Below are 11,265 nucleotides of genomic sequence, written 5' to 3'. Positions count from 1 at the left end.
GCTTCAAGAATTTCTAAGCTCATTTCCACCTCTCCATCAGGCAGGATTTGCACTGCACACCTCTTGCCATGCTTGCACATAAATTAAGCAATAGCAACATCAAAAGCTCATTTGGATCTCAACAGCCACACATCAGCAAAGCCACAACAAGCACGGTTCTTCTACAGACCAGGCTCTCTTCCTCCACTTTTCTCCTCAACCTGCTTGTTCCCAAATCACTCTGCCCAAAAAGGCTTAACCTTTTCCCCATCCCATTCCTGCCCCAGTTTCTGTCTCTGTAGTTTTCACCTGCAAAGCTCCAAACACTCTGGTGACTGTAGACCAAAGGCAAGATTGTCCTCAGCCTGTGGATTTTTACAGGGATAGCAGAGACATTTCTGTTCCAAAAGGCACGAGGACCAACGAGAAAGATAAAACTCCTTGTTCTAAATCCTGTGAGCAGAAAGATGGGTGCAATTAGACATCTCCATTTATTTAGCATAATTATTATGTCTTTAACTACATTGATCTGTTCTTACATCCTGATCTGCCCATCCTGATCACTGCTCTGTAGGATGACTCCGGGCTTCCCAATTTTTGATTTGTAGCACTATAGGAGTAAAACTGACCATTACAACAAATTGAGGTTAGATTCCATTTTCTACCTTTTTCAAATGGCTGCAAGTGACCCACAGATACCCACAGTCCACTGACCTTGAGGCTAAGCCTCCTGCTTAGAATTAAAGCTCCTAAAAATATTCACTCCTTTATACATCTAAAAGTCTGGAATCAGCTAAAGTAAACAGCATTAGTCTGAGCTGGCCCATTTGCACACAAGAAAAATAAAATCTGGTAACTAATTAGTTCATTTTCTTAAAGCACTTCATACCCATCTCCATAATACTTAGGAATTAAAAGTCTGAAAATGCAAAGTGTTCCCGACCTAATGCAGCAAACCCCCCCCCACCCCACCCCCCACTGAGATTCCCAAGGACACTTCCCAAACATTAGGTTTATTTGTTGTCATAGATACCCACACAGACACAAACATCAGTGGCACCCAGGGACTCCCACTAGCCAGCAGCTTGTTATAATACAGCTCCACATGTTTGAAAGGCAGGATTGGGCTTTTTTCCCTGGAAAATCCTGCGGGCTGTGCCCGTTCAGTGGGTGCGTTAAGTTGCTGTCCTCCTCTGTTCCTTTCTCAAGCAGAGTCCTGACACAGCAGACTGCATTTCTGAAGGCAGGAACAGAGCAGTGGGGTGTTTAAAACTGCTAACTGGGGCCTGATGTTCACCTTGGAGCTGGTTCCTCTTTCAGGAATCCAGCTAGATACCTACTAGGCTTGGCCCAGGGGAGCCTGCTCTGCCATCTGATCTATCCTTGGCTTAACTGGCAGACCGTGGTCCTAATCAAGGAGAAAGAAAGAAGGGAATGATTCCCAAGAGAAAGGGGAAGAGGCCCAGCCCAGCTATTATTTCACTCCACTGTGACAGCGAGAGGTGTCTTCTCCAGCAAGTTAATACAGAGCAGGAGGAAGAACCAATTTTCCCCACTTCCCCATTTCCAACAAGCAAAGATCTGCTGGGATACAGGAACAAGAAACAGGCAAAGAAAAAAGAGCCAGGAGTCCCACTGGTGCCTGGTAGAAGCACTGAAGAGCCAGTGGCTGGCAGAGGAGAGGTGTTTAATGGATATTCTAGGAAGAGAAAGACTAAGGAAAAGCTCAGAACTAAAAGGAATAAAAATGAGCACGAAGCACAGAGCAGTGGCTCCCAAGCTACAGCCCTTGCTCCACAGATGGATCTCTTTGGAGAAGCAAGCAGAGGAGGTGCAAAAGGCATTTTCAGCCTTGGCTCTGTAGAATGCAAAGAAGAAAGGAGGCAAGTGGGGTAAAAAAGAACCGTGGCATGCACTGACACAAGCAGAGCAAAGGGATAGCAGAAACAGTCATGAGGATCTGGAGAGGCAGAATCAGAAGAGGAGGGATGAAAGAGGCATAAAACTGGGGGAAAAAAACCCCTATGAGTTACCATTTTGATAAATAGGCACAGTTAGGACCAAAGACTGACAGAAAATATGAAGTGTTTCCAAGGCAAAGACAAAAGAGCAGTTCCCACATGTCTGTGGCAGCAAGTTCAGGTGAATATATAAAAAATAAGACTCAATTGCCAAGGGGCCAGATTTGACTATGGAGAAGATGAAGGATTCATGTTGTGGCTGGGAATGTGGTAAGCTGTTATACTTTCTCCCAAGAGAAGAGGGATATGTTTAATTCCACAGTCCAGTTGTTTCCCTGTTTCCACTGGCAGTGGGTTTTCCCGACCCTGGGGAGGACAGCAGTGGAATGTCTGATGGAATATAAGGCTGACTCGGGGCACTATGGCTCCAGTGTGCCAACAGGATAATTTAACAGGCTGCTGACAAGTTCCTGAAGTGCTGAATTCCAAGTGGATTCCACACCCAGGAGGCTTGCATCGTCTAGCAGAGAAAATTCCAGTCTTACACTGCAAATGGAACGAGGAGGAGCTGAGAGGGGAGAAGGACACAGGCAACAGGAGCAGGTTATCCCATAAACCTCAAGATCTCCATGGTGAAATAGCTGGAACAGGCTCTAGGTGACAGCAGAACACTGACTGCAATCCCAGGGCTGGGAAATACGGCAAGGGCACATGAGACAAAGCTTTTCTTTTTTTAATTTGATTTAATTATTTCCCTCGCTCCTTTGTTAGGTGGGCAGCGTGGGGTTGGTGAGTACCTAGGGAAGCTCTCCCCAGGGCAAAATTCACATTAAAGCTGCTCTATCCAAATCCTATACGTCCTACACTCAGACTGAAATCTCAGCTCATGGCTGAAAAGGTTGGGAGATGGTATTTCTGTGGGCAGAGCAAGAACTTGCCTGAAACCTGAGTCGCATCCATTCCTTCCAGAGCCAATGTGTTTCAGTTTTACTGGGAATTTCAGCGTGGGGGAGATGAGTCAGACTCCATCAAGCAGGTTGTTTTTATTATCCAGGTCAGAGTCCAGGGCTTTTAAGTCATGCTGCATTTCAGTCCTGTGCAGAGACAACAGAAAGTCTAATTATTTACAGTAATTTACTCTAAAAACACCCAGCTATTATAGTTTATGTGCTGTGTCAGGCAGACTTAGGATCATCCTAGGCTGAATAGAAGACATTTAATGGCATATAAGGGAGTTTAGTGGGTCTTCTTAGGCCCTACTTGTACAAAATAACTTTATCAACAATAATTAGAACTATACCAGTAAGATCTTGTGCCAAATACAAACTTGTTTTCATTTCTCCACCCCTGGAAGTGTTCAATGCCAGGGCTTGGGGCAGCCTGGTCTAATGGAAGGTGTCCCCTGCCCAGGGCATGGAATGAGATGAAATTTAAGGTCCCCCTAACCCAAACCATCCCATGATTCCATGACTTGAGCAAAGGGTATAGAACCATAAAGAGCTGGTTCAGTATTTACTGAGACATTTATGGAATAGCAGGAAACTGCCTGGCCCCAAAATCAGTTCCAGAGCCCCTTACTGACTCAGTAATCCTTTGGTGGCTTGGAAAGGAAGTTCACTCTCTTGCTTTGTCTTCCCCGTCACACAGGGAAAACAACTCTTCCCAGATTTTTTTGGGTTTTTTTTTTCTGGAAAGCATCTCCAATCCAGCAACCAATTCTGAAGATGCAGGTTTAAAGCAGGGCTGTGAGTTAAAGGCTGCAGTCTGTGTAGCTCCAGGAGTCCTCCAAGTATTCCAAGTCAAAACACAATTGCTCCAAGGGAGCAAATTCCAGAGCCGGAATTGTGCCACGTGCTTACATGCGCTTCCCATCACGGCCTCAGCTGTCAGAGCTGGTAACTCTGTGCCCAGAGTATCCTTCCACCTTCATGCTCTCCAGGGAAATCACACCTAACACGTGGGTTTGTTCCTGTGTGTTGCAAGGTTGGCAGTTTGGGAAGCCTGGGAACGAGCGGGAGCGAAGGTGGGAGCAGCTGACGGGGGCCTCTCCCACGCGTGTGCTGCATTCCCTTCCTGCCCAAGCCTCACCTTCCCATTCTTTGCCTCAGGGAGCTCTGCTATCCTGCAATAAGGCTGTTCCAGACAACTGATCCTCTGGAGAGGCCTGTGAAACAACACAGCCACATCTCCAGGCTGGAAAACAACACAAAAGAACCCTAGGATTGAGCAAAGCTGCCCTGCAGGGCTTGTCTCCAAACTGCACTTCCCGCCCCACCTTGCCTGTTCCACCACTGTGGGGAAATTACCTGTGCTTGAGCTCTCTGCTTCTTCCAAGAGCAGGTTCCAGCTCCAAATTCCCTCAGAATATCCCTTATATCCCCGGCTCTCCAGCCCCTTTGCCAGCAGTTCTCTGCAGCACCGACCCTGTCTACCAAAGGAATTATTAAAAGCACATTATGAAGCCATCGTTTAAATTAGCAATAATAAAAAAGCTGCACTTTGTGCTTATTTTTGATTAAATCTGAGTGTATCCCGCTGAGTAACATGCAGAAGGATTCAGTCATTTGGAGAGGCAATGCCAGAGTCCTGCAAAAAGTATCCAACTCTGTCAGTCTGCACAACTCCAGCCAATTTCGGGAGACTACAGGTCATGCACCAGAGCCACACCAGTTACAGGACTAGACCACTCCAATTTTTCTCTCCCAAAACTAAAAAGGTGGGAGCTAAGGAACTTGGCATCTCCAGGAATTACACTGTGTTTCCTGGACTGCAGACATGACTGGGGTTTTGAGCTAGAACTCCTGGTAAATGGCTGCTCCTAATACCATGCCTGGCTTAGAGCTGAGCGCTCATCTGGAATGTTTCTCCTTGTCCTTTCCTACGCTTTTTAAATGCCAAAGCAGAGGTTCTGAATTATTTTTTCTTTCTAGTGAGTTCTTTGGTTATTAGCATTGGCCAGGAGTGCAAACATCTCTAATTTAACAGATGGATTCTGTGACATTCTCACTTTTTCCCTGGTTTTAACACTCTCTGTACACCTGATGGGGATTTATTCCAATGAGGCTGCACAAGCCAACTGGGATGAACATGGAAAAATCAAGCACTGTGACTGCTTTCATCTGTATGAAACTGCCTCCGATTTATCATTAAATAGGTCATTTATGCTTTCACATAAACCACAGAGGGAGTTTATAGACCCGCAGATCTCCTGAAGTGGACAAGGCCCTGGGGGTCCTGGTGGACAAGAAGCTGTCTTTGAGCCATGAGTGTTCCCTGGGGGACAAGAAGGCCAGTGGGATCCTGGGGTGCATCAAGAAGACCATTCCCAGCAGGTCAGGGGGTGATCCTGCCCCTCTCCTCAGCCCTGAGAGGCACATCTGGAGGGCTGTGTCCAGCTCTGAGCTCCTCAGGACAAGAAGCTCCTGGAGAGGGTCCAGTGGAGGCTGCAGAGGTGATGAAGGGACTGGAGCACCTCTGATGAGGAAAGGCTGAGGGAGCTGGGGCTCTTCAAGAGGAGACACAGCTGACAGGGAACCTCTGTAATGTGTGTAATTATGCAAAGTGGGGGTGCCAGAGCATGGACCAGGCTCTGCTCCACGGGGCTCAGCAGTGGGACACAAGAACAGGCAGAAACTGATGGTTCCACCTGGACAGAAGGCAGAACTTCTTCCCTGTGCAGTGACCGAACAGTGTCCAGAGAGGGTGTGGAGTCTCCCTCTCTGGGGATATTCCAGAGCTGTGCAGAGGAAACAAGGGGTGTGATTTGCTCTGGGATGACCCTGCTGGGGCAGGGAGGTGGGACCAGATGACCTCACTGTGGTTCCTTCCAACCTGACCCATTCTGGGATTCTGAGCAGTGAAAGGCAAAGCAGTGTCTGGTTACATTCCTAAAAACTTTGCAATGCACCATTTTCAGCTTCTCCTTCCCCACTGACATCTTCCTGCTGCATCAAAAGTGCTCTTCAAGGCAGTTCAGTCTTAGCTGCAAATAGTGATTCCAGTTTTAAATGGATTATCAAGCCACTCTCCCAAGCAGTGATGCAATGCCTGATGAAGCTGATCACACACTGTCCTTTAGAAACTCCTCAGTTAAATCATGGGCAGGCAGCAGGTCAGGGGCACAGTGATCCATGGGCGGGACAGCCATGACATAGTGGCTGAAGAGCATTTTAACTCAGGGAGGCAAAAAATGAGTTATGCCAGCCTGGGCTGTATTTCTGCACTGATAGCACAGGTGTAAGGCAGAGACAGAGCTACTGAAACGTGTCTGATGCCACCTTTGATGCCACCTTGGATCCATCTGTCTTCATCACACTGAAGTAATAAATTACATCACTGAAAATCCCAATGAAAATCTCATCATTTACCCACAACCAGGGCTGTCTAATCACCATACTGCACTTCTATGCTCTACTGTCTATTCCAGCATTGAAAAAAGGGGTGGGTCAAAGCACAGAGCTTCTCTGCTCATTCCAGGCCCTCATTCCCAGTTTTCCAGGCAGATATAAAGGCTGTCTATGCTGCACAGCACACGCAGGGAGGCTGACATGCCCCAAGAGCACTGAATTGATTATCCATGCACACAACTCGCCATCCAGCACGTGAGCAAGAGGGAGAGCACAGACCTTCCAGGGCGTTTTTAATCAGCCAATACCCTTGAAATACCTCAGCCACCTTTCACAGGCAGGTGTGGCAGAAGAAATGCAGCAGATGTAAAACCATTTTGGAACAAGGAGGAGGGCAAAGTCCTGTGAGAGCCCACACAGAGCCAGGGATGCTTTTCTAGGTGGGTGACCTGTCCAGGCCACCATTTCTGAACCCTCTCCAGAAGCATTATCTTCAGTTTTAAGTGATGGGCCATGGTGAAGGAGTGTAAAGCAGCCAGGTTAGAGCCTTCTTGCCCTCCTGTAGAGATGCATTCTGGTCCACCTTGACTTCTAAGAAGCAAAAACAATTGCTCGAATTTCTCATAAACAAATCCCATAAAACAAAATGCTCTCTTATTCTCCATTTCACTCCAAATCCCAAAGAAACCTGTGATGTTGGAGGGCAAGTTATTTCTTTTGGCTGGCCTTGCCAGAAAAAATGGCATGCTTTATTTTCCTCTTTACAGGATTCATATTGTGTTAATAAAGTACTGTTGATTCCCTCTGGCTGACTCTGCAGGAAAACTATTCTCACAAAGCTTCTAGTCTGGGTTAAAGTAATCTGGCTTAAAACTGCCCATAATTGTTTCAGTCTCTTAAGTTTAATGCTGAGCACTGGAAATTCTGCCCAATTTGAGTCAGGACCGGGCGTTCTACGCTGGCAGGAGAAGCTGACCAAAGGTAAGGAATTCAGTAAACGCAGAGGGAATCTGACCCGGCGTTTCTTTGAGCCAGCTTCTGTATTTCTGACCTTGCTCTGAAGAGAATGGAAAGATGGGACAAAATCAAACCAGATGAGAGTTTAATGGGAGCTGTGTGCTTCAGTGTGCTTGTCATTCCATCAGCCAAGGCCCCCAGAGCCCTGGAGCAGTCCCTGAGGGCCTCCTCACGAAGGGCTGCGCACCCCACTTCTCCTCTCCTCGCTGCTGGCTCGATAGGAGGGCATTCCTCCAAAGGCTGGAGACAGGCAACAGGAAGCTGGCACTGGAAACCAGCCTGGGAACAGCCTGACTGGGAAAGAGGGGGAGCAGCCCTCCATCCTTGGAGACAACTCCTCAAGGAATACAGCTCTGGTAAACACAGCACGATCAGCAACTCCCAACGAGAAGGAAACACACTCAAGGATCTTCAAACCAAGCACGGGGGCAGTGCTGGACGTCAGTTTTCCCTCCAGGGGCAGGGATGGGACATCCAGGTGTCCTTAGATCCGTCAGGATCTTTCAGTGTTACCTCACACCAGGTTTACCAGCAGCTCTGCCCAAGGCTGTTCTGTGCTGCAGGAGTCAAGCCAAAAACCCTAAATAACCTTCCAGGGATCTGCTTTCCAGTCCCTTTAATCTTCTTCCCATTTCCATGCTGTGGTGGGTGTATTTAATGTCCTCTAGGTTTGTCTGAGCCTTCAGCACAGCTTAGTTGGTATCAGCTCTTGCAAAGCAAGTTAGTTGTATCAGTCAGGACGTGATTTCTCCCAATCCTCAGTGAATTCAAATTTGAGCTCTGAGAAAACTTTGGGCAACATTTTTTGAGTGTGTGGAGGGAGGGACATGCAAAATCAGAGCACCAGAATGTTTCATGAGTGTCAATATTACAAAATATTTCTTCTGATTGTTGCAGATTTTCTTTTAACTTAAGCTGATATTGGAAGAGTAAGTCTTGTTGGTTTTCCTTGGCATTATTCATGCCCAAGCTGCCTTTAATTTCCATTCAGAAATCCAGGAGTAATTTGCAGTGCTACCATCCATGTCTCCAATTATCTCAAGGAGAAAAATCTCTTGTTATTTCAAACCAGGAATGATTTGTCAGAATTTCGAAAGGAAGAAAATTTTTAACAATCCTTTTCCCTCGTGGTTTTTACAGCAGGAACTGGGATAACCAGGAGTCCTGGCAGAGAAAGCTCATACCCCAGCCTACCTGAAGGGGAACAGAGATTCCCATTTTTCCATTCTGCTAATTACCTATTGCTATCCCTAAAAGACCAGAAGGATCCTTGGAAAGGTAATAACTTTATGACAAAGCAGAACAGACTCTTTCGCTGTAAGAACTCAAGCAGCTTATGAACAACCGCACTGGGTCAGCCAAAGGTCTACCTCTCCTGGCCAGTAACACCACATGGAATAAAACTATCAGGGAGTATTACCACATTCCTCATTTAGGTCTGTCCCCTCCAACAACTGTTCCCAGCTATTACTTGGCTTTGAAGTTGCCTTCTCCCATTTCAGATCTAAGGCAGGCACCGGGGACCCCAAAGACCATTCTAATTACGGTAGTTACTCTAATAAAGGATATCACCTTTCCCCACAAAAAACCCAAAAAGCGTCCTCGTTCCTCCATGGGAATGCTTTTCCTTGCACATTGTTGGCCTCACAACACTCAATCTCTGATTTTCAAAGCTGAATATTTATCCAGAACAATAAAGTTTCTGATCCTCCAATTACCCTCCACTGAAACGCTTCCATGTATAACAACCACGCGTACAAGCAAACACTGGGAGGATCAGGACCTGAGATAAAACATCAGTTGTAATGTGTCTGTGTCCAAACTCATTAAAGATGATAAGAAGCCTGTGGAAATCAATCTTGCCTTATAAGTAATATTGTATTTTCCCAGGTTATTTTTCCTGGAAGTGGTTTTCAAAGAGCTAAAGAAAGCACACACACAAAAAGGGAAAAAAAAAAAAAACCAAAACAACGCAGCAAAGACACCTAAAATAAACCAGCACTGCTATTTAAGCAGCCTGAGAGAATCCATATCAGGTGGGGTTACAGAAACAGGCAAGAACTACAAAACTTATGAGGGTTTTATTTCTTTAAAGAGCTCCCCCCTCTTTGTCTGTGTCCCTTTTCTGCATGGAACACCCCTCTGTCCCTCCACTCAGCGCATACACCATCATTCATGCCTCCTCTTCTGCACACAGCCCACATCCTTTCTTCCCCTGAGAAGAGTTAAGCACTCTTGTTCCTCCAAAGAACAATTTATTTTTCCTGACAAGGCCTTTTATGCAATTAACTGGAGAAGCCATAGCCAAAAAGAAAGAATAACACATGTAAAACCACGCCAGAGAACAGAGTAGGTAGGAACTTGTTGAGTCTATTACCAGACAAAATGTTTAAATCAATGGTGTGTTCTCATAAATCAAAAGCCAGATTTAGCCCTAACTATAACCATCCCTGAGCAATGTGGAATTGAGAGAAAACACTTAAAAAAATTTTTGAAGCTCCTGAAACGGGGAAGGGAGGAAGCAGCAGATGAGACAAGCACAATGTAGGGTCATCTCCCAGGCAGAGAATTTATTTTACAGGTGAGAGTGGAGGTGCCACAGCATTCAGAGCTTGCCAATCACACTGACTTGTCCCAGTCTGGTGGTGATTTGGAGACATGAGAGAACCATTTGAACCTAGTTAAAACTTGGACATTTATGTGGGGTTTTGTGCTGTAACAAATACTGAGCCCAGAAGAGCCAGAACTCTTTGCTACAGATCAGAGACTAAAGGATTTGCACTGCAGACCATAAAAGATCATTCTTTTTCAATTACACTTGACAGGACTGAGTTATTGTAAGAGGAATAGGTTTGGAGCAGTAACAGTGAACCAGAGAACATAATGTAATTTGAGAAACAGCACAGAAACCTCATCACATCCTTTTCTTTTTCAGCTGGGAGTGCAAGATCACATCTTTTCACCCCTCCATCCTTGTCCATCCCTTTACTCTTCCACTTGAGCTGCTCTGATTCAGATTTAGGGCCCCCATTCATCCCAGTTAGAAGGCTTTTCTGTAAAGCTGTTTTCCAAGCCCCTGCTCTGCTTCCGTTGACAGGATTTCACTGCTTTCCAGAAAAGTAATGGATTTCTCACACACCAGCTTCCAAAGGTCCCTTCTTCTACAGCATCTTCCTCAGCACAGAAACTTTAGCAGTGCTGCTAAATAGTGGCTCTGACCCAGAGAAGGATCTTTTTGCCTGCTCTGAACTCCGGCACAAGCAAGCAGAGCACAGCTCCCAAACCCAGCCTGCTGTTCAGTGCCTGGGAACACACAGCAGGGAGCAGGTCACCCCCAGGAGCCATCCTCAGCTCCCTGCCTGCAGGCTTTGGGCTCCTGAGGCTGTAAGGGCCTTCCCAGGCTGCTGCTGCGCTTTGGCTCACACAGAGGAGGTTTCTTCTTAGCCCTGTCCTTCCTCCTCACCTTATTTACTTCTGTTCAGCCCCTGAGTCCAGTCCCACCACGTGATTTTTTAAACTTCATTTGTTCCTTCAGGCAATTGGTTTTACTAGAACTGCATCCTCCCTCAGAAATCCAGGACAATTTGCTTCTGCTTTCGCTTGCAGCGCTTAACGCGCTGTCAGCACTCCCACTGAAGCAATCACACTGAAAATAAGAGTTGCTTCTTCCAGTTCTGGCATTTACACGTTTTTATGAGACACTGGAAAAGTACAATTGGATCTTTTTTTTCCCCTCTGCAAACACTGAGACAGTAATAAGTACCAGATTCACAGAGTTCTGACTCGGATCTAGGTGTCTCTGACATGCACCATGTCTTTCAAATATATTACACACTCTAATGCTCCTGTTATCAAGAGCTTAAGCTTTTTATGTTCTCCTCTCCCCATCAACAGTGGAACCAGGCAGGATTCCCATCGCACAGCTCCCCTCCGCACTTCCCACAAAACAAAGCAGCCTGCTG

At 46.3% G+C, this 11,265-nt stretch overlaps 1 protein-coding gene and 1 long non-coding RNA gene across 4 annotated transcripts in view; one reads left to right on the top strand and one right to left on the bottom strand.

Annotated features, from left to right (window-relative positions):
- Positions 1-11,265, top strand: part of IQCA1 (IQ motif containing with AAA domain 1) — a 92,604-nt gene that overhangs the window by 28,803 nt on the left and 52,536 nt on the right. The window lies entirely within an intron of this gene.
- Positions 963-11,265, bottom strand: part of LOC108448936 — a 70,027-nt gene continuing 59,724 nt past the window's right edge. The window contains exons 3-4 of one of the 2 annotated variants that reach the window (XR_001865026.1): positions 4,247-4,368; positions 963-3,034 (exon numbers count right to left, since the gene is read on the bottom strand). This is a non-coding gene — a long non-coding RNA (uncharacterized LOC108448936). The remainder of the gene's footprint in view (positions 3,035-4,246; positions 4,369-11,265) is intronic. The other variant, XR_001865027.1, reaches the window with a different exon arrangement.

This window comes from Corvus brachyrhynchos, unplaced genomic scaffold, assembly GCF_000691975.1.
Source record: "Corvus brachyrhynchos isolate BGI_N302 unplaced genomic scaffold, ASM69197v1 scaffold79, whole genome shotgun sequence".
NCBI lineage: Eukaryota > Metazoa > Chordata > Aves > Passeriformes > Corvidae > Corvus > Corvus brachyrhynchos.
Note: the sequence above shows the minus strand (reverse complement) of the source record. Positions and strands in the feature narration are given on the sequence as shown.